This window comes from Serinus canaria, chromosome 8, assembly GCF_022539315.1.
Source record: "Serinus canaria isolate serCan28SL12 chromosome 8, serCan2020, whole genome shotgun sequence".
In the NCBI taxonomy this organism is placed as follows: Eukaryota; Metazoa; Chordata; class Aves; order Passeriformes; family Fringillidae; genus Serinus; species Serinus canaria.
Genome location: NC_066322.1, coordinates 15,997,291 through 16,019,639, shown reverse-complemented (window position 1 = coordinate 16,019,639; position 22,349 = coordinate 15,997,291). Strand labels below are relative to the sequence as shown.

The 22,349-nt window shown below is 40.0% G+C and overlaps 1 protein-coding gene across 10 annotated transcripts in view; it reads left to right on the top strand.

Annotated features, from left to right (window-relative positions):
* The window catches only part of ZNF644 (zinc finger protein 644), a 76,977-nt gene that overhangs the window by 24,132 nt on the left and 30,496 nt on the right, over nucleotides 1-22,349 (top strand). For 4 of the 10 annotated variants that reach the window (XM_050977789.1, XM_030226737.2, XM_050977782.1 and 1 more), the window contains exon 1: nucleotides 4,241-4,360. The exons of 3 other annotated variants lie outside the window; for them this stretch is intronic. The gene's annotated coding sequence lies outside the window, so the exon portion shown is untranslated. Of the gene's footprint in view, nucleotides 1-4,240; nucleotides 4,361-4,404; nucleotides 4,661-5,434; nucleotides 5,454-22,349 lie in introns of those variants that run through there. 3 more of the 10 variants (XM_050977783.1, XM_050977781.1, XM_050977787.1) reach the window with 3 other exon arrangements.

Below are 22,349 nucleotides of genomic sequence, written 5' to 3'. Positions count from 1 at the left end.
AATTCAGCCATCAAGAATCATTTCAATTTTTAAAATATTATGGAAGACAAAATTTTCTACCAAGGGCTATGGTATAAAGATGAGATTGAAATAGTTAATGGAGAAGGAAAATTAATGGGCTAAATGTGATGTATGCATTACAGAACAGCATTTTGTAAACCATACAGCCTTAAATTGTTCTATAACTCAAAATTATATAGTTTAATATTTTGTCTGTTGTTGTTTTGTTTGCGGTACACAGGATAACCAGAATATATGTCAACTGAATATGAAATTTTCAAGGAATGATGCATATAGTGGCTATATTTCCATGGTGAAGCTTTTTGCATAGAGTTAATGAAGTGCTTGGGGTTCTAGGGAATTAAAGGTGCTATATAAATGTAAGAAATTATCATTAAAAAGTTTTTCCCTCCAGGCATTTGGGATTTTGCTATGTGTTATGAGGAGGCATTTGCAGTCTTCTTTCATTCAAAATGCTTCAGCTTAAACATTTTCCAACTCTCCTTCTGCAGCTTCAGCTACAAAAACGTTTATATGAAGAAACAGTTCTAAATTGGTTCCAGTTAATCATACTTTGCTGCTAACTTGAAAGAACCTGCCTTGGTTTAAGCTTTTTATAGCCATGTTGAAGATCAGGAGGAACTAGGAGCATCATTCTCTCAGGAGATTTTCAAATGCTGTTTTAACCCTTATTAGGCCTTGTCTGCATTGGTGGAGGAATAATACAGGCCACAGCCAGAATTCCTGCAAACAGAAAGCCAGCTGTGCAGTATCTGGCTTGATTTTCAAGGACCCTATTGTGTTGTTCTTTACTGGCCATACATGTTCCTTTACTGACATTAAAATGCTTCACTGGTTCTAAAGTTTCTATGTCGTGCAGACACGCAATCCCAATTTTGTGTCATTTTGTGTCTATTTCTCAAGTCTTCTTAATCCATCAGGCAACCTTTAAGATCATCTACCACTTTTCACATACTGTAAATGGCAACAGAAGTGGAATTAGAAATCAAAAAAGACTTCTGACACCACTGGACATAATCTTTTACCACACCGCCATTTTAATGAAATATTGCATTTATGTTCTTTATTCATTCACACCAAATGTGGATTTTTTGATCCACAGATTAAGAATCCACTAGTGGTAATGGAATTGGGCCTCTTAGTTCAAGTATTAAGTTGAGAGATTAAAAAATTGCTTGATATCTTTAAATTATTAATAAATTGTGGGATTTGGCAGCATTAGAACTGCAGTTCAGGTTTTGTTATGCTAAGCATTTTGCTTGTTCACAAATAGATGGGAAATCTAATAAAGCATTGCATCTTCTATAAGTTAATACTTTTATGGAATTTGGTGATTTCCTTCAGTTATCAATTGCAGAATCAAAGCAAGAATTGCTGTTCCTTAAATCTTACTGTCTATGGGATAACATATATTTAAATTAAATAAGTGTGACAACCTTAAAATAATGTTGTGCAATAAAATATATGATTTTCAGCAAGAAGCATAGGGCTAGGATTAATATTTGCTTTTTCACATTTTTATTATTTGTATTTTGGTTTATGTGGAGCACATATAATGTAAGAATCTTAGAAGGAATCTGTGGATTGCACAAGATGATAATGTTTCTTTTGTTTAAGAGCAGTGGAAAAACTGTTCTTACAAGCTCCAAAATAATTGGAACTCGATTTTATAAATGTATATTTTCAGAAAACAAGCTTAATTCTCAGAAGAATAATATTAGCACTCATTAGGGGCCTGAATGCTTTGGGGTACTGTTAATGAAATTCATAGCCTTCTGCCTGTGGGCTATCAGTTTGAATTCAGTCTAACTCAGTGGAGATTGAAAATTGGCCTATTTAATGGCCTTTTAGTCATCTCTAATGAGTTGAGTTTTGTGGGTCTCAGTCCCGCAACATAAACCACTCACACTGCCTTCTCCTAACTGGCAAGCTCCAGAGAAACCCCTGAATTTAATGGATTTTGGGGAAAATTAGCCTCTGGTACCATGGAGAAAAAACAAAGAAAAGCAAAAGCTGTGAAAGATGATGGTTACATGAGCACTAACACACAAATTATATTTAAATGTGGAATTTATAGTGATATATAAAATTTATAAATTAGCAAATTAGCTGAGCGTGTGACATATGTTGCCACACAACTATACTGATTGTAACATGACAAAGACTCCCAAAGGGGATATCTACACCTGTGCATTAGATCATGATAACACATTAAATGTTTAAATGCCTCTGGGATTCACTTTTGTCAGAAAAAAATAGGATCAGAACAGATATCTAGGTATCTGGATAGTAACTGCAGCTACAGAAAATTATGCTGAAAACAATTATAACCCAGTGTGCCTCCATTACTTCACAGCAGTCAAATTCTTCTATGTTTTCCTTATAGATATTTAACTTAATATTAAAAACCATACTAATACCATTTCCAGGATTCTGTAGAGAATATATGCCAGTTTTACTTATCCATATCGCAACAGAACCGTTCCTAATTTCTAAATGAAATTTCTCAGTACAATTTAAAGCTGTTACATTTTCCTTGTCTGCAGTGGATGCAGTGAACAATGGATTTTTCTCCCAATGCTCTTTTATTCTCTAGACTAAAAAATCCCACGCATTCCTATTTTCAGTTAGGGTCACATCTTTTGAAATGGTGACTTTTTCCCCCTCCCTTCCTTGTACGGTCTTCTACTGGAAGTTTTTGAAAGAAATTTTTCTTGAAATGCAGAGGCCAAATCTGAGCACACAGATGAGGCTTCACCAGTATTAAATATGAGGAACTCTTCCTATGTCCTAGATATGACAGTTCTGTTTATGCATCTCTCTGTACTGCAGCTTTCTTCACAACGGTGTGACATTGTTGATGCATGTTCAGTTTGTGATTTACTCTGATCCCCAGCCCCTTTTCTGTAAACCTGGTGTTTATTCATCTGTTCCCAGTCTTGCAATTGTGCAATTGTTATTTTCCTGCTTAAATGTTGAAGTTGGCACTTGCATTTATTCAATTGCATCATATTTCTGCAATTATTTTTTCAGAAAGGTTTTGAATTCTTTTCTTGTTCTGTAACATGCTTCCAGCTCTGCCAGTCTGGCATTGTTGGCAGATCCAATCCATGTAAACTGTGTTCTGTCACATATATAATTAGACTTGGGACCACAGTCACGGCATACTCACCCAGCCGTATTTGCTGTCCTGTTATTTGTCATAGTGAAACGTTGCTGATGTAATTTTGCACCTCTGCAGTCATTTCATTATGTTATGTCTTTTGCTTGCTGAATTCAGACTTCTCTGAGACGGTGTCAAAAACCTGACGTAAGTCAAGCCATAACCAACTGAGCACTACTCACATCCAAGGCCTGTTACTCTGTCACAGCTTGGGACGAGTTTGCTCGATGTGATTTTTTTGACAAATCTATGTTGGCTGTAACTTACCACTTCATTAGCTATCATGTACTTAAAGATGTGTGATTATTTGCTTCAGTACTTCTCTGAGAATAGAGGCTGGAACGATTGACAGTGCTTGGCTCTACCTATTCCCCCCTTTTGAATTATATCTGCCGTGCTTTTCCTTTTCCTCTTCCTCTCTCTCCTGACATCTGTCGTGTCCCTGAGCACTCTGACCACCGATCACACCTCTAACATTGCCTTTATCAGCTTCTCACTCGAGTGTGAAATCCCCCGGGCCCGGCAAGTCTGAAGGGAAAAAATTAACTCATCTAAGCAGTCTCTACGCACTTAGCATTCTCCCCTGACTGCGGGAGAATTCCCTCTGTGAGCCGGGGCTCGCTTCAGCAGCATTAGTCTGAGGAGAGAATGGCACCGAACGTGTCTTTTTGTCACCTCATGGCTTCTCGCCCTCCGGGCATTCCCGCTGCGCTCAGGTTCCCCGCGCCCCCGGCACCGGCCGCAGCATCCTGAGCCTGCCTCTGCCTCGGGAACGCCCCGGCGCACATCCTGCCGCACCTGACCCGCTTCCCCAGGCCTGTGGGAAGGGCAGCCCGCAGGGCGGGCGATGGCCGCGCTGGCAGCCGGCTCTGTGCGCCCGGCGCGTTTGGGGAGCCGCCCGGTGGAGGGGACGACATTTCCTCCGAGCCCGGTGGGGGGGGCCCATTCCCTCCGAGCGGGCGGGGCCGCTCCCGGGACCGGACGAGGCGCGCGCTCCCTGCGGGGGCAGGGAGGGGATGCCGTGCGCGTGCGCCCTTCGCCCACCACGGGGCGCGTGCGCCCGTGTGTGCGTGCAGACGCGCGCGGAGCGGCGGGGCGGTCGGGAGCCATGCGCGATGACGTCACGACGGTGCGCGCAGGACGTAACCCCGGCGTGACGCACAGCCCGGCGAGCCCGTGAGTTTCCCGTTACGATTAGTTTTTTGTATCGCGCCCCCGCCACCCTCGCCCGGCCGCGGAGTGAAGGGGGAGAGCGGGAGGCGCAGGGCCCTGCGGGCCGGGAGGCGCGGGCCGGGGCCGAGCGGCGCCCACCCAATCCGGGCCGGGCCGGGCCGGGCCGGGCCGGGCGGCCGCCCGCCCGCCCTAGCGGCGGGTGGAGGAGCAGGCGGCTCTGCCCCATCCTGCCGCATCGGGAACATGGCGGCCGCCTCCGACCTGGTGCGGCACCGCGGCTCGACCGCAGCCGCCCGCGCCGCGGTAAGTGGCCGGGCCGGGGCGGCGGCGGCGGCGTGGCGGAGGCCGAGCGGCCGCGGCAGGCGCTGCCCTCCCCGGCCCTTCCTTCTGCAGCCCGCCTTGCCGCCTCTCCGTCCCGACAAGCGCCCCTCGCCACCTCCCCGAGCCGACGAGCGGCGTTCCCGGTGCCCCGGCCGGGCGGGACACAAAGGGCTGTGTCGAGGAGGGTTTTGTTCGGTCACATGAAGCGGCGCAGCCAGTGAGCGCGGAGCGGGGAGGGGGAGCGGGGCCGCCGCCATTGCCAGGCGCGGAGGAGCTGGGCAACCCGGGGCCGCCGCTCGGGGCCTGGGGCCGGGCCGGCGGCAGCGCGGCCGCGGGAGCCAGGTAATGGCCCGCGGGCGGGGGCGGCCGGGCGGGACAGTGCCGTCGCTCGAGAGTGGCCGGGGTCACCCTGGGGGCCCGCAGGCGTTCGTGCCCTGCCGCCGCCCGCCCCGGCGGGTCCCGCAAGGCCGCTTGTGCTCCGCCGAGCGTTTCCCTGGTGCGGGTCCCGCCCGCGCTGCCCCCCTTTGCTGGCGGCCAGCCCGGGAAAGGTTGTGCTGCCGTCCTGGGACAGGGGGAGCGTACGCTCCTCACCCTCCCCTTCGCTCCCTTACTTCTTGGCGTGAAGCGGACAGGCTCTGAAACGCCTGGTGTCGGTACAAAGGGCTGGCGAGTCCCCGGCCCGCCGCGGCGCTGGCCGGTGTGCCCTCCGGGAGCGGTGGTAGAGCTCCCGGCGCAGAGATGGTTTACAACAGCGAGGGAAAAGTTACCGGTTCAGGTACCAAAATCGTGTGTTCGGGCTCCCAACAGCTTCAGGATCTGGTGGTTTCTCTGACAAAGTTTGTGTTACCAGCTTGCAGTGATGAGCATCATCTTGACAAATGGAACGGGTGTGAAATGTAGAAAGTTTTTTTTCTTCTTAAGGCTTGTGTGTAACCTTCAGCCTGTTGGCAGTACCTCTGTCGTGGTAGTGTGGTCTGTAAACTGACAAGTCGAGTGGTCATGGAAAACAAGTATGATGTATCAAAATAGGTTTTCATCAGTTCTGTACAGCTCTAGCCCTTTAACCAAAGCTCATTTGCAGTGGTATTCTGATTCCTGCCTCCCTTTCCAGCGCATAATTTAATTATGAAGATTGTGTCATGGAACTTTGCTTTCAAACGCAAATGAAGAATGAATGTGCACCAGATTTTAGAGTGAGAAGTCATTTCCTGTTGTATAGAGTAATGAATTAACACATTAATTAATTGACAGGGTTTTTAATACAAGTTGCAACATAATTTTTGGTTCAAATCATAAAACAAACTTTAAAGAGAAGATTCTTCACAGTGGAGGGCTTCAGAGTTTTGGTAACTTAATTCTTCTGTGTAGAATTCTTTACTACCTGACTTGTGCAAGGTTAGTGATTTGAGAACAGAATAAATGGACTAATCAGACAATGCAGGGTAAATCTGGGGAAGCTTTTAGTGGGTTACTTAGGTGCAGAGAAAATGCAGCAGTTTTCGTATTGGAGAGGAGTTTTAGCAGGGTGCATCAGACAGCAGTGCAGTGTGACAATCCTGTTACACTGACTTAAAGCTGATGTTGCAAACCTGCTTAATGTAACTGCAGAGGAAAATGGTGCAGAGTTATACAAGAAATACAGTGAGAATTGAAATTAATAATCTTCAGAATATCTTCTTAGAATAGTTTCTTCTGATATCTAGTATTCATTCCTACAGATTTCATTTTTACTAAAAAGACCTACCCAAGGAAGAGGAATTTTGTAGAGGAAAGCCCCCATAATGTCACCAAAGAGACTTAACTTGTCCTTTTATACATTTTTTTCTTTTGTTCACTCTGCATGATTTTTTTTTTTTAATTAAAAAAAAAGTCCTGGGTGAATATCACTGTAAAAAAAAACAAAAACCCAAAACCAACCAAACAACCAAGGGTGTACTACTCTGACTTCTTTCTTTTTTGAAGTTTCATGAAGTCCAGTGTCTGATTTATGCTTAGTAGCACTAGGAGGAATATGCCTAGGAAAATCTGAAAGTTCTTAGTGCAGAAAGGTAGTTGAACTCTCACCAGGTGACCTGGCTAGGAGGAGAAAAAGGCACTGACCACTTGGAGCATCTTTGTGAGGTTATTTAATACAGAAAAGGTTGACTGTAATAGGAGCATCAGCAGCTGAATAAACAAGATATTAAACAAGAATGGCAATGCCTTTGACTTTACCTGAATTTCATATGGACACTGAAGTCAAGGGTTGTTAGTGGAGTTTTTTGAGCAATAGTTTGTGCTTAAGCTTGTGAGTATTGGCACAGCCTACCAGTGTCTATAGTTTTTAAATTCAAGCCTTTTCAAGTAATTTGTGGAGTAAATGGAACTGAAAAATGAATAAAATTCTCAACAGTAATAAAGCACACACAAGTTCACAAACAGTTATTAGTTTCAAACCCTTTCAGGTTTTTAAAGCTCTGAGAACTTAAAACTGGAGAAAATACAGAATAGTAAAGTCACTTGCTCAGCAGCTTCACCTGAAGTTGGTTTGAATTAAAGATTTTTGAACAGCTGCTGATTCATTGTCCTCATATTTTTACATTTTCAAGCAACTTTTTATCTTTAGCAAAGTTCAAGTGATGTGGCTATCAGAGGGCTGCCTGAAGATACTCGCTTTATTCCCTTTATTCTTTTTGTGCTAAATGCATTGCTCCAATATTAGTTACTACAAGCCACATTCAATTAGTTTCCTTTGTGCTCTGGATTGCAGAGCATTTTGTATTATGTATTCAGAGATTGGGAAAATGACAATGAAATTAAACAATGCTGCACTCATTTAAATTGATTTTGAGACTGAGTAAACTTGGCATAACCTCCAAAACCAGATTTGTTCAGATGAAAATAGTGTCTACCCTACTTCAAAGTGTAAAGGAATCCCTGGTGAAATGAACCAAAACCAGTTTGTCATCTCTGAAAAGATATTTGTTGGTCTTCTTGAGCACTCTGCCTATAAGCCAAATCTATAATCTGATTTTTGTTAATTAACGTTTTTCCTTGCTGCGTTTTTTTACTATTGTAGGTGTAAGTTTATATTGGTACTGCATAAAGAGCTTAAGTTACCTGTGGAAATTATGATTATTGGTCACTCTGGCTGATAAACATAAAGATACTGTTTCAGAATGAGTTAAAGGATTTCCTAAGTTTGTAGTATCTTGAAAAAATATCCTTTTTATGCCTAATTTAAAAAAATCCCAAAAAACCCAGACAGAAAGCTCACATAAACGTTAATGCCTGTATACATTGTGTGCCTAGATCAATTAATAGGAACCTTTTATGCAAGCAGTGATAGTAGCCCACATTGTTCACAGAATTATAGAAAAGCTGTTTGATGGCAAGGATGTAAAATGGCCTTGTAAAACGAGATGCAAATACTGTGCATCTCTATAGTGCAGTAGTCCTGTGGGATGTAATTTGATGCTCAAATCACAGTTCACCATCAAGAAAGACCATGTAATGAGTTTGCATAAACTTCTAATATGTGTTATTTTCAAGATTTGAAAAAGCATGATAGGCTCTGTTACTTACCTAGTCTGCAATTCAGTGTTGTGTAGTGAATATTTCGTCTTGGTACAAAGTCTACCGAGAATCTACAGGATTTACCCATAGTGGTAGAGGAGGAGAGTGAGCTTTTTTAAAATTCCACAGTCAAATATATTGTAAAATAATTTGATATAAAATAATTCCTTTTAAATCCAGTTGTTCTGCCTTCCTGTCACTGTTCAGCTGTACACAGCAGCTGTTAGGTTGACAAAATGTTGCAGCCGTGCCCTTACATTGCCAGTGAGGTTAAATGGGGGAAGACAATGGCTTAACAGTGTGTGTGTCTGTTCTGGTTGCACTAAATGTTAACTGACATAACAGGTCTGAGCAAACTTGGGATTACAGAGATCTCTCACTCCAGGAGAAGTAATTGTAATGCTCTTGGTATGGGAACTGATGGTTCATACTAAATCCAGATACTGGAAATGGAATTCTCTAATTGATGTTTATTGATTGGTATTGAGTGCTTTGTCTTACAAATAATTAACTAGTTTAAGGATGATGGGCTGTTTAGTAATTCAGTATTTCTTGAAACTTAATCCAGTTTATATGAAGTTCAGGCTTAAATCAGAATAAAGGTCAGATGGCTGGGTTTAGGAATAATTCAGGCCCATTGCTAGTGTGTTGTAACTTTTCGGTATGCTGAATGCTACAAGTTAAATACTTATCATACTTAATTGGACTTTTTTTCTTCATAAAGGGACACTATTTTGGGAGCATTTGAATGATTGTTCAAATGCTTGTTCAAAATGACTGTTCAAAAGGTTTTGTTTGCCTTAAATGGCTACTTGATAATGTTCATTTTTACAAAGCAGTAGAACAGGAGAAAAGGTGCATTTTGGGAAACAGGATGGGAGGAATTTCAGGTGCCTTACTGATTGGTCCAGTTGTAGCTGAAGTCATGAATTGAGATCATTGTACCTTCCCTGTTTTCTGGACCATCTGTTAGCACCCATTTGTAAAAATACTTTTCACAGCAAAGTATTTCTTGTGTAATTTACCTTTATTTACAGGCTTTTACCTGATGCATCCATTTTTAGTTTGAGTGAAAGACAAGGAATTCCTTAGCAAATGTAATCATTGAAATGTAGAAATGAGTCCCTCCTGCTTTTTCACAGAATAATATTTTGGTACATTGATGGCATTGAATTGTGCTTTATCCCATCTGCTTTCCCAGTGTGGCTCTTTGCTAGGGACAGGGCTGAGTTTTCCAGAAAAGGCATACAACAGGAGGTCAGGTGACTGCTTTTGGAAAACTGATCCTTATGTCTGCTGGTAAAGCATGGCAGCTCTGAATCTGCTCCTTGCTGCTGCTGGTGGGAAGTGGCTGCTGTCTGTTACTTGCCTGGCTGCAGTCAGTGGATGATGGGTGGTGGTTATCGTTAGGGTTTTCATTGTTTTGGTTGGGGTGTTCTGGCTGATAGGTTTTTTTTTTCTATTTTAGCTTCAGTTTTTATTTTCTGGAGTGGTTGTCCTCTGTATATTTCTGCCGTTTGCTTCTGCTTCTACTCAGCTCTCCTAAGAGCACTATGTGATACATTTTTGGTGCTTGCTTTTGGAAAGCCCTCAATGTTTATAATGTTTGTTGCCAGTACCTTTGTTCATCTTCAAATGTGGGCATATACAACAGTTTTGTGACTGTTCACTTTCAGGAACTGTCTCAGATATCAAGTTAGTTTTCTGAATTTATCCTTTTCAGTCAGAAGAGTGTGGAAATTAACTTAGTTTTCTGAATTTATTCTTTTCAGTCATAGGAGGGTGGTAATCTATAGAATTTGTATCCTAAAGTTAAGCTCCCAGCAACCAAAACAGAGGTGGTAGGTTGTTGTATTTATTATTGTGTTTATTCTTATGTAGGTCATTGTATTTATGCTTATAATAATATCTTCTATTCTTATGAATGTTCTTAGGAGCCTTCACCAGACACCAGATTCTGTGTTCTCCCTGTGATAATTGGTAGGGAGGGCAGAGGAGGGGTGTTTTTTCCCAACAGCTGTGTTTTTGTTGTTGCTACCCAGTCAGCTTGGTTTTAGAAACAATATTTTCAACAGAGGACAGGCTCTGCCTGCAAAATTCCAGTGTAAATAACTTTTTTTCTTCACAAAGAAGTGCTGGGTTTTTTGTTTTAATACCATAGCTGTGAGTGTGTCTGTGAGAAAGTCTTGATTGTGTGTGCTATCATAGGGAGTGGGAAGTGGCAGTCCTGCAGCTGGCTTCTCGCAGTTCTCTCCCACACTGAAGTGAGTACTCTGCCCTCTTTTGCTTCCTTTTTCATACCATGCTTCTTGACATATTGAAATCGCCTGATCTTTTGTGTTCTTGGGCAAAACTTTGAGACTCTGTGGCATGTAATGAAAATAACTGCACCGTGTATGAATTGTAGTGAATATTAGCATTCTGAAATGACTTTTTAAACGGTTTCTCATATTGTAGAAAGTTGAGAACAAAATGGCTGTTAAAACTCCCTAATCAGGTAATCAGGTAGTTATTAACAAAGAAAAATATTACGTTGTGGCAGTTTTTTTGCTGAGGTAAAAGGGGAAACGTAAGTTGTTTCCCCTTTTACCTCAGAGATATGGGAGGTATGTTATGGTGAATTAACCTAGATAAGCCACAGTGAAAAAATTGGAAGGGTTTGGAGCAATTACAAAATGGGAGGGAGTAGAACTGAATGTCTGGAATGCAAGCTGAGCTGAAATGCTACAGAAACAAAGGTGGAAAGGTTGCTTGTGTGTTACGTAAACCGAAGAAAGCAAGTACTGTCCATGATCTTTCTAGATCTTTGCTTTGAGGAAACTACTGAGCATTTGTTTTATTTAACTTGTTTTCATACAAAAGTGGTTTAGGATAGCGATTGGCTTCTTCTGTGTCCTTGTAAAGTCTTGACTGTGTTGGACAGTAGTGATTCAGGTGATGAAAAGTAGTTGACTTGTTGGTGAGCTGCTTTAGCATGGAATCTTAGAGACCTTTCCTGTTGTTAGTGTTTTGGAGTAAGTACATCACTAGTGGTCTGTGCTATGTTCCCCTAAATGCCAGGCCCTTGTTCCCAGACTTTGGAGGTGGTGAGGCTTGCTGGGGATGTTCAGTGCGATTCTCACTGCTGTACGTGTGGCTGAAAGAGCTGGTGGATGAGAGAGATTGTTTCTTTCCTGGCATGTGTAAGATTTGGAGAGGAAGAAGAACAGCTTGTCCTGAAAAAAACTGTTTCCAGGTATCTCTCTCTACTACAGCAGTAGGACTGCTATTGCTTTTCAGTGTTTTACCAGCAGTAATGAGCACTAAAAGGTATAATGTATTTTTGCACAAAGGAGAGTGCAGAAATAGAAATTATGCTTGGGAGAAGCCATTCAGGTTCCTATATAACTGAAACGTCACAGTATTTCTAAAAATACCATGCAGGTACTGTGATAATTCATTTTTAGAAATGTCTTTTAGACACTAAAAACAACTTTGGAATTTGCCTTCCATTTTTTTAGTCCAATGAAGTGTTACCAGAGGTGAGCAGAGATGTTGACTTGTCTAGTGAGGAGTTATGTCAAGAACAAATAAGCAGTTGTGTTTCTTTGTCTGTATATCTTTACAGATATTTATCAATATTTGTATATAGACAACCAATTTAAAGTTGGAATATTGTGTTTTGGAACATCATACAAAGTTCTAAATGAAGACAATATTTAGGATAATGTACTGACATTCAGTAAAACTGAAGGCATCCATGTTCCTTAGTTATTTCAGAAGTTCAGCTATGTCCATTAGGAAATTAGAGAGCTGAGTTGATAGTTTTGCATAAGAAGTACTGCAGTATCACAGCAGGACCTTCCTTCATGTAATTTGGAGCATTAATGATGAGTTAGTTTGGGGGTTTTAGTTGTTTTGGGTCATTTAGAGAGAAATAGGTTTGTTTGACTTCTGCAAGGTGATTGCTTTGATCTTTATGATACAGGGTGCTGTTTTAAATAAAGTTCTATTTAATATATTTCTTTGCTTTAGGTCCATCAGCAGCAAGTAAGCTGCTCCTGAAGTGTGCTGATGCATGCTATTTTCAAAGGATGTAAATATAAAGAAGGGAGGATTAATTAGAGATCACCTGTGTTGTGGTTTCCATGATCTTCTTTGATCAAAGTTTTTTTCCAACTTAGTGATACTAGTACTAGGAGCTAGGGTGCTTTTGTCCAAAGAAATATCTCTGTGGTTTCACTTTTGTTATGACAGAGAGTTTTACCTTAACTTTCCTTCAGTTTTTAAAAGTAATTTTCCAGAATGCCATTTTCAGCAGGAAAGAGTGCTCTGTTTTTTACCTGCTTGAGGCTATTCTTTTTCTTCATGTTTCCTGTCACTGTAGATTCATTAGCATTTCTTCCCGTCCTTAAAGGAGATTTTACCATTCAGAAATAAAAACCAAACCTGTATGATCTTAAATCAGCAGTGATTTGAAAGAATGCAAAACTGTTAAAGTTACCAGTACTTTTCCACAGGACAATCCTATTAATGTAAAAAAACCCATCTCACTTCTCAGCCCTCCCCGCCCCCCCCCCCAAAAAAAAACCTCTGACCAGAAAACAACAAAAAAACCTCCACCCCTAAACCCTCTTGGCTTTTCAAGACCAAAGTACAAATCTGAGTGCTTTGTGGCTGCCTATACCTCATAAAAAATCAAGGATACAAATATCACTGTTTTCCTCTAAATGTTGTAAATTCCAAAGAGTTTTCTGGTTCAAGGAAGAGCTTTGGTTAGGATATTCTGAAGGCTTAATTTTGGAGAAGTGGACCTGTCTGTGCTGTAACTTCGTTTTCTGCTTTAGTTGTTCTCAGAATTTCTTTAGTTTTTTGAATCTGAGGATAAAGATAGGTTATTCCTTAAATTTTTAACAATCCCTTATGTATTTCTGTACTTTTGTCAGAGTTCTGCAGTGTCATTCATGGCTCTTGTTTTCTCTGAAACTGTTTGAAGTAGGTATTAAGTAAGTTCTGAACTTTTTTATCAGAATTGCTTTAATTTAGTGTGCTTCCATATGTTGTCTTTGAACTTGAGGAAAAGTTACTCTTGCTCCTTTTATCCATTTAAACCAGATTTCATATTCATACATATTCTCTCAGCATTTAAGTATTGGTTATATTTTCTTCAGTGGAAAACTGAAAAAGAGGAGGTCTTGAAATCTAACTTGTATGCTTACGAAATTCCCAGTGATGATGAAACATAGTAGCTCTGGGGCCAGTCAGTAGGCAAATAGTCAGCTGTATTTAGGGGCCCAAAAGAAGGCCCAGAACCTCTGTTGATATAGAACACTAAGCTTTTGGGGACATATTAGTCATTGTGAATTTACAAAGCCTTTGAACAAGGTATTCAGAGCTTTTTAATTGTGAATGTTCAAGACAATGGCAAAGTTTCCTTTATCTTTGGTGCTGACTTTGGTTTGTTTTAAGGAGCTTTGTAATTACTGCAAATAACATAATCTGTTTACTTGCTAGAAGAAAATATTTCTGTCTTGGGGTTATGTCCTTTTTAGGGTGGGAAACATACAGGTTTCTTTGCTTCAATTGAAAAACCGTGTCTATATTCTGAAACAGTAAGGATGTGAATGACTTGTGCCATTTATACTCTTGGATTTTACACAGTCTTAGCCCATGCAGATCCAGTTCTTTCGTGCTATCGTAGTAACCCACTGTAGAGCATATGAAATACGCTTAGAGTATTTGTCTTGTCTCTCCTGTTTCCTGAGCTACTTTTGAAAGTTTGATTGGGAAACCTGCTCTGGTTAGGAAAACTGACAGATCAAGGACAGCCAATGGGCTGGATATGCACAGGTGAGGATAACTGGTGTGGCATGCTGGAAGTACCAAGTTTTTCCATTTCCCTTCGTGTATTTGGAAGAACTAATTAAAATAGCAAAATAATCAAAGCTCTTAAGCTTTTCCCTGAAACAAAAGGAAGTGAATAAGTCCACAAGCATTTAAAGGGTTCAGTGCTGAGAAGAAAAATATTAATTAAACCCTGATCTTGAAGTGAAGCCTGCATAGAACTGCTGCATCTTCTTGCAATCTTGCATGGAGAGATGTTTATTAAACAGTTTAGAAAGTAGATCTCAAGGTTCTGCATAACTTGAGTATCGAGTCCTTGAGGTAGATATTGAAAACACCTGCTTCATAGCAAAATGCTTTTCATGGAATAATTTTGTAGCAAAGGCAGTAACTTCAGTAAACTCTGTGACATTTCACTGTAGGAAACACTCCTGTATGATGAGTACATTAGTAATAAAGCTTGTGGAGCCTGTCCCATTGAACACAGCGATCATGAATAGGAGCTTACTAACGAGATGTGGATGCTGTGTCAGACCTGAACTGTGGTTGTGGTGCTGGTGGTGTGTGACTGGCTCGATTGAGTGTTCATGACAGTGGTCACAAACTACATTTCAAAGAGGGATGTGGAAGCATTTGTCCCAGTTTGCTTGCCAGGTCTGGTAGAATAACCTCAGTTGTAAAATGACTGTTGTTCCCATTCTGAAAACACTAATGCAGCTATCTGGCATGAAGGTGTAAAATAAAACACAACTGGCTTAATTATGTTGTATTGCCTCAGCTTATCTAAGGTAGGGAATAGTTTTTACCTATTTATGTAGGCCATGACAGTGCTGGAAACTTACAGTGTCACCAAACCAAAAATGAACACTGAGCAACTCAGCAAGGAATGAATTTTTTACATTTTCAATGGCTATTAAGGTGATAGTGTTGACAGCATATTATAACTTTCCTTCTCCACCAAAATTATTCCTTTGTTACCAAAAAGCAGGCTCCAGCCAAATGAAGGCAAGTCCTGATGCTACTGGCAAACTATATGTGGCTTCCTGAAGTGCTCTTTCATAGATTGTAAAGATTATAGCTTATATATCAACCCAAATAGAGGAGGCGTTTTGTAGCTTCACTTCAAATCTGGTAAGCAGTGGCTGAATTCTATTGTATGAAATATGTGTATATTTTATTTGGAAAAAGATTTTGCTAGAAGAATGGCAGTGCTGGAATTTATAGTTTTAGGTGATTGGTTTGGGATTGGTGTTTTTGGGGGATTGTTTTCTGTGTTTATTTTCTTCATCTTGGAACATTCATTGTAGTCACAGCTTAGTCCTCTGATAAGGAAGAAGGCTGTTTGAGAGTTAGCAATGCTGTTTACAGGGAGTGATACTCAGAGTGTCTGCTCTGTCCTCTGCTGGAAGGTACTGTCATAGGGATATCAGAATAAAATCTCTGCTGCACCAATTCTGAGTTCACCATAAGCCTTCCTTCATTTTAAGTGTAAGCTCTTAATGAGACATTTCTTAGCACTTAATGAGCAAAGCTTTGTGAATACTTTTGAAAAGTGTGCGTGAAATCTCTAGGAAATTTTTGTTAGATTTTACATTTTCATGGGCACAGAAAATACACTTCCTCTGAGGCTAGGAACAGGAGATTCCCTTTCCTGCTATGGTCAGGAAATGTCAGAAATGCTGTCTAGACAGACAACGGCAGGCATTAGAGCTCGTGATCCCAGCATAGCTACCCTTTCAGCTGGAACAAACTTGTGAGGAACTGAATTTGGGCTTAGGATCCTGTTTTGTAGGGGGTACTTATGTGTTAATACCAGTTCACTATTTCCTGCCATTGCTGTTACAAATGTTTATGTAATTTACTTTCTGTTCTCTGCTGCTTTTTTTCAAACTGTCACGATAGCAAGAAGGGGAGATTTTTTGGTAGTTTTTTTTTTTAAAGGAAAGAAGAAAATAGTCATTTATCACTAATTTTGAGCTGTAGGATTTTAGGCTCAGCCTTTTTTTGAAATCTGCATTGCAATCTTAATTCAAGAAAGTGTTTCAAGTGTTGTCATTTTTAAGACTTTAGAAACACAGAGAAGACTTGGAAATGAATGTGTACTCTAGTCTGCCTTACAACGTAGAAAATTCAGAGATACTCAGAATAGGTCTGTTAAGAAGTTGTTTTTGGCTCCAGCACTGGCTTTGGTGTTGTAATCTGTGATCGGCGGGGGTTGGTGGCTGCAGTCGGTGCGGTGACCGAGGCGCTGCCTGCGGCTTGGTGATCCTGTGCTGGGCTCTGTGTTCTCAGCGCCTGCAGGTGACAACAATGAACTACAGCGCTGCCCTCCCCTTAAAGTATCCTCTAGTAGCAAACTGTTCAGTCTCCTAAATGTGGGGGTTGGGTCGTTTGGGGTTTTTTAAAAAGGGAACTGCCATGCTGTTACATTTCCATTAGTGTAAACTGAGTCGAGTGCAGCGCTGGAGAATGCTGCTAGGTGAGTACATTGGACTGGAGACGGTCTGGAGGGAGGCAGCTGGAGAGTGTAGCCAGGGAGGACTGCAGAGCAGTTTGCTGCCTTTGGTTTGTACTGAGGTTGCAGGAAGGACTATTGGCTTTGAGACATTGTTAAAGCTGGAAAGAAAATGGCTACCAGAAATTATTGTTGCTACTGTAAGAACATGGCGTGATTATTAATGTGCTGCTTTAACTACTGTTAGAAATGTTGTGTGAGATGCTGCCTTGAAGTAAAAATGTCATTACAGGGAGCAGATATTTTAATCCATTTAGATGTAATGGATATCATCAGGCATTTTTGGTTTAGAATGCCAGTCTGCTTAGTGGAGAAACTAATTTCTAGTAAATATCTTTTAAAACCTCATTACTGCCTTTTCTACACTAAAAAAATTGCCTAATGGTTTTAAATTTTAATAATAAACATAATTTCCTTATAAAACAACTTGCAGGGAAAAAAGCAGTAACGAGATAGTATTTCATAAAATATGTTTATATGGTAACATAATTCTGGCTTTCTAAAATTAATCCTTGAGTGTTTTTTCTGCATGCAGCAAAGCTTTTTTTTTTTTTTTTTTTAAGATTTTTTTATATTTTGAGCCTGAAATAAATATGTCCAACCTAAATTCTGTTTGAGGATTTATAAATGTGGTTCAAGATATATAAATAAGGGTCAGATTATAGAGTGGAATCTACTTGGGAAACTGTATTGTACTTTGCTTGATAAGGACGTCTGTGTATGCATTGTGTCATAAGCTTCTTGCAGGTTTTCGATTAATAGGTTGCAGTTACAATGAGGAATTTCAGAGTTATTTTGTGGATTACACCAGGAAAGGGATATGTCAAGTTCAGTGAATGCGTGAATAATAATTTCTGTCTCTATCAGGATTCCACAGGTGGCAGATTGAGGACAGGTTTGGTCTGACAGTAAACTGTGTCTGCTCTTCTTCAAAGTCCCATATGTATGATGTGTTTTATACCTAGAGAAGATCCCATTTTTCTGTACTTTTTTCATCTCTGTGGTTTTGGTTCTCTCTGACTTCTTTGACTGAAAAGGCACTGGATTGATTCAGTAAGAGGTGTGGCTGATAAACTGTTTACAGTAATGTGTGCCAAATATGCATAAGATAAAACTTGGAAGTTGTAGAAAAATGAGTAGTATGTGAAGACAGATGTTTGAACTGTAGAATGGTGTTGCTTACTGGTACACTAAAGGGGATGCAGTAATTTGATGGACACAATCTTAACTCAAACTTTGTTTACTTTTTTGCTTAACTTTAATAAAAACGTTGTGGTTTTATTAAAATTCTGTAGTTCTGGAGAAAGGAGTGGACATGACTACAAATGTGTACCATCACTGTGCAGTTTAGTTTTTTAAAACAAACCTTGACATATAAGAGGTTGCCTCAGATGTTTCTAAGAGCTTGCTTTTTTTGTTTAGGACACAAAAAACTTAAAGCTGTTGGTTCCTTAGAAAGCACTTCAGTGATCAAGCTTTCCAGGTTTGCATTTTCAGTTGTTTTTCATCTGAGAAATGGGAGATGCAAACTTGGACTAAAAATTTTTAAGGAACCATAATCCGTTTCTTACGAGGTAGGGAAGATTTCATGTAAATATCTTCATATCTTCTGGAATGCTTTTTTGCAGTGCTTATAGTGCATGTCACTGTATTTTGAGGTGCTCTGTGTAAAGCTTACGGGATGATGTATGGTGAAGGAATATATATATATATATATTAGTGGGCACAGAGTGATTGTATAACTGGAAGGGTAGAGGCAGTTCCTGTACAGGTAGGGTATTGATGTTATTTTGCTGCCAGCATAATGAACAGAGGAGTGTTCAGAGACAAGGATGATGCCAAGGATATGTACAGTGCCATGAGTAGTTTGGAATGGAATGGAGAGATGATGTCATTCTGGGCTTTAAGCTTTCCCCATTTAAGAAAAGCTCTTATATTTAAGGTATATAAGTGCAGTAAATGAAGAGCTGGTTCATGTGGTCAAAATGAATAGGCTGAAGGGTAACTGAAAATGTATGGATGTTTATTATGCAAGTGGTAGATTGATTTGTAGCTTAAATGGGCAGAGAAATTATAAAGATGGTGAATTATTTCCCTGTAGCTTATTATTTATGGTAAATCTCATTGTGAAGAATGCCATTCAATTTAGTAGGGTATTGATGGACTGTAAACTTTTTGATATCAATGATACTTAGAATATTGTGTTCATGTTAGCTGAGGGGAGAAACTGCATTCATAAGTAACCTTCAGAAACAACATGGTAGTATTTTCTCATAAGGTCTTGGAATTCTAAATGTTTTCAGGACTCACATCTTCAAACTGAGGCTTCAGCTTACTGCTTTTATGATGCTTTCATTTGTGTGCTCATTGTTACATATTTGCTTACTGGATAAAGTAAGCTTAATAATTAAAGATAATAGCTCTCAGATTGTTTGTTTCCCCTTGCTTCTCTGTAGACATCTTTGCATCTTTATTGGGTGTCTGTTGTGTACATCTTCAAATGTTTGCATCTGATCTCTTTACTGATAGAGGGGAAAAATAACCTTTTCAACCCATATATTTTGGTAATCCAAACTCCTTCCTACCAGAATACTTTTCACTGTGATGACTTTTCAATTTTTTAAAATTTATGGTGTGCACATTTTTGAAATAATAATTAAATCACTTGTTCGACCTAATTGATGATATAAACAGAGGTTCCTTTTTTTCCATTCAAGCTACTCTATGAGACTACTTTTTTCCCTACTGTGATATTCCTATTAATGTTGCATTCAACTACTTGTAATCTTGTTTGGACTGAAACAGCTTCCCGGTCTGAGCTATGATCAGTTGTGTTCATTTCCTATGCTGTCACACGTTTCCTTGAAGTGCTTACTGTCCCATATGGAGTGTTGTCAAAAAGCAAAACTTCCTACGAGTAGAAAAATGAGAGATTTCAACATTTCCACGTGAAAGCCCTACCACAGCTTTGGGAACTGTGCGTGTGGCTTTTACTGTGATGAGCAGACAAAGGAAGAACTGTAACTTCTTTGAACTGTTTTTCAGATAACTCTCAAAATTTAGCAGGAGATTCAAAATGTAGGAGACAGTCTTCTCTCTTGCAGTTTCTTGCTTGCTTTTGTTCACTCACTGCAGATTCTTTGAAGTCAGGAGTATCTCCAGTTAAGATTTAAATCTTGTCTCTTCATGTTATTAAGATTTTCCTTTATTTGGCTTCTGGGAAATTCAGACTGGTAAACTGCCTATTCTTAAGTATTGCTCTTCATTAACTGTTTTAAGAAGAGTGATTTTTATTTTGTTTTTACAAATTTAATTTTGCTAAATGGGATTATGGCATATATAATTCAGTTGGTTAAACTACAGTTGGAATAGCATAGATTGAGAGTTTCTACAAATTCTCAAAAGGGATTAATTTTGTGGTTTTAGAAAACCTCATGTTTAAATTCAAATGATTGTTTAGTCTACATTGGCTGTTAGTTCTAGATATTTGTGAGTACAGAATGTAGATTAAGTTGTTTTTATACTTTTTAAATAGAAATCAAAGGTGATCAAAGCTCCTGCGAATAGAAAGCAGGAAACTACATATTGTACAGACAAGGTCATTGCTGACTACTTGTTTGGAAAATGGCAGTATAGGCTTGTATTTAAAGAGCTTTTCAGCTGTATCAACTGATGTAGGCTCTAATCAGCTGAGTTTTTGCCTTTTCAGTTGTCTCCTGAAATTATTTTATCCCTGATACTGCATGTACGGTTTTGGCATGAACTTCTGGCTTTCTTGCAATAGCCTTATTAATCTCTGCTTTCTGCTGGCTGTTTTTTCCTGCATTGATATTTAGTATTCTTAGATTTTTGTAAGAGTATAGATTTGTTTCCTGAGCTGCAGCAGATATTAGAATGAAATTTATTCCACTCCTTGCATTTGAATTTAATGCTGGGAGGGTCATACTCTAATAAATGTAGCTGCCACTATGGACTAACTAATCAAATTTTCTAAGCAATGAAGTCAGTTGCAAGCCTTTTTGCTATGTTGTGTCAAGCTGGTGGAATTTACTGTTTAGCCACAGTTTATAAGTTTATATCAACAAATGTAGTTTGAATAGTTTCGTTATTCTAGTCTTTGTTTCTTCCTCTTTATTTCTTCCCACACAGGCATAATCAGCTATAGGGGCAAAACTGGTTTTGTGTTAAACAGCAACACACAGCAAAACAAAACCCGTGGAATGAACCACCTAAGAAGCTTCCATATGAATTACATTCCTAGCTGCAGTCATTCCAGAAGGTGGTAGTTAAGGTGATGGTGCCTTTTCCGGGATGGATGTGGAAATGTCAGTTACAACGCAGATCTGTTATGAAATAAGGGCTGCATAGTAAACAAATGGGTCAAAACTCCTGTTATTACAACAAACTTTACTTAGTCATTGTGCACCTTTTCATTCTAGTGTTGGTTAAACTTTTTCCTCAGAGAGGGAGGGTATGTGCTGTTAGGAGATACTTCATTATTGCAGGAGTTTTCAGCCCATCTTTTTTTGGTTAGTATCACTGGGGGTGCATTTGTGTTCTCTTTCATGTCTACGATTTCGTTTTTCTTCCACTTCCTGTTCCCTGCCCATTTTAGAACAGGAAGCTGCTTATCAGAAGCCTGACCATTTTACAGCAGTCCTTTTTCCCTGCTGTGGACCCCCTTCTCATTCTGAATATCAAGGCCTTCAGGTGAATGCTCTGTAACTACATTTCTTACTCAGTTCTGTCACCTTTTTCATGCCCTCTTTTATTACCTGGTATGGGAGAGTGACTTTCATTCCCACTTCCTTTCCTGATAATAAGAATTAAGACAGGCAAATTGAAGCAGAAGCATTTATGATGTTGAAATCTTTGCCTTTTCTTAAGGAAATTTTTGGAGAACTACCTTTCTCAAATCTCCTGGTAAAGAATGTCAGGCGCTCAGTTATTTCAAATGTCATCACCCTTGAAATTAATAGTAGGTGTTAGAGTTTGTAGTGGAGTGAGAGAAATCTTATTTGACAGCAGAAAGACCTTTGAGAGGAGATGTGAGTGCTGGTTAAGTAGTGTAGGTGGGTGGCTTTAAACAGTCTCGATGCTGTCAATAGTTTGGGCTAAGATCTGGTGTGCTGTGGATTGTGTTGCCTTCATGAAGATGTTTGCGTGACACTGCAATTACCATCTCGCATTGGGTGGAGCTTTGTACATCAGAGGCTTTGAAATCCCAAAAAGGGGAGTTAATTCTGTAGGGCCGTTTGAAGTTTTTGATGCATGGCTACAGTGACCAGCCCTTTGGTCCTTCAGTAGTTTACTTGCTGGTGATCTCTTTGTGAAACTTGTCACCTCTTCTTTAGCTGGACAATATCCAAATTATGATGGCCCATCTTCTCTTTTTCCTTCTCTTTCCCTCTGTGCCTGATGTAGATTTATCCCCAGCATGGTTTGTGAGCTCCCTGTGATCCAAAGAATACTCAAATGCAAGAGTACTTGCATTTGAGTTTTGTGCAAAGTGCACCTTCAGTGAGTATAAGAGTATCCTCTATATAGATTGTTCTCATAAAATACCCTGTACTTAGTCAATTGATTGATCCAAAATAAAGTGTTCCTGTTGAAGGGCTGCTACAGAGAGTAGTGACACTGTATCACCCCAGTGATCTGGAGTTGTCTGGGCTCACTTCTTTGACTGAAAGATTCTGTCTGCACTTGAGTCACAAGCCATGAAATCTGTGTTGAGAACAGTTATTACTAATGTTTAATTCATTGCAAAGTTTAGAAGAT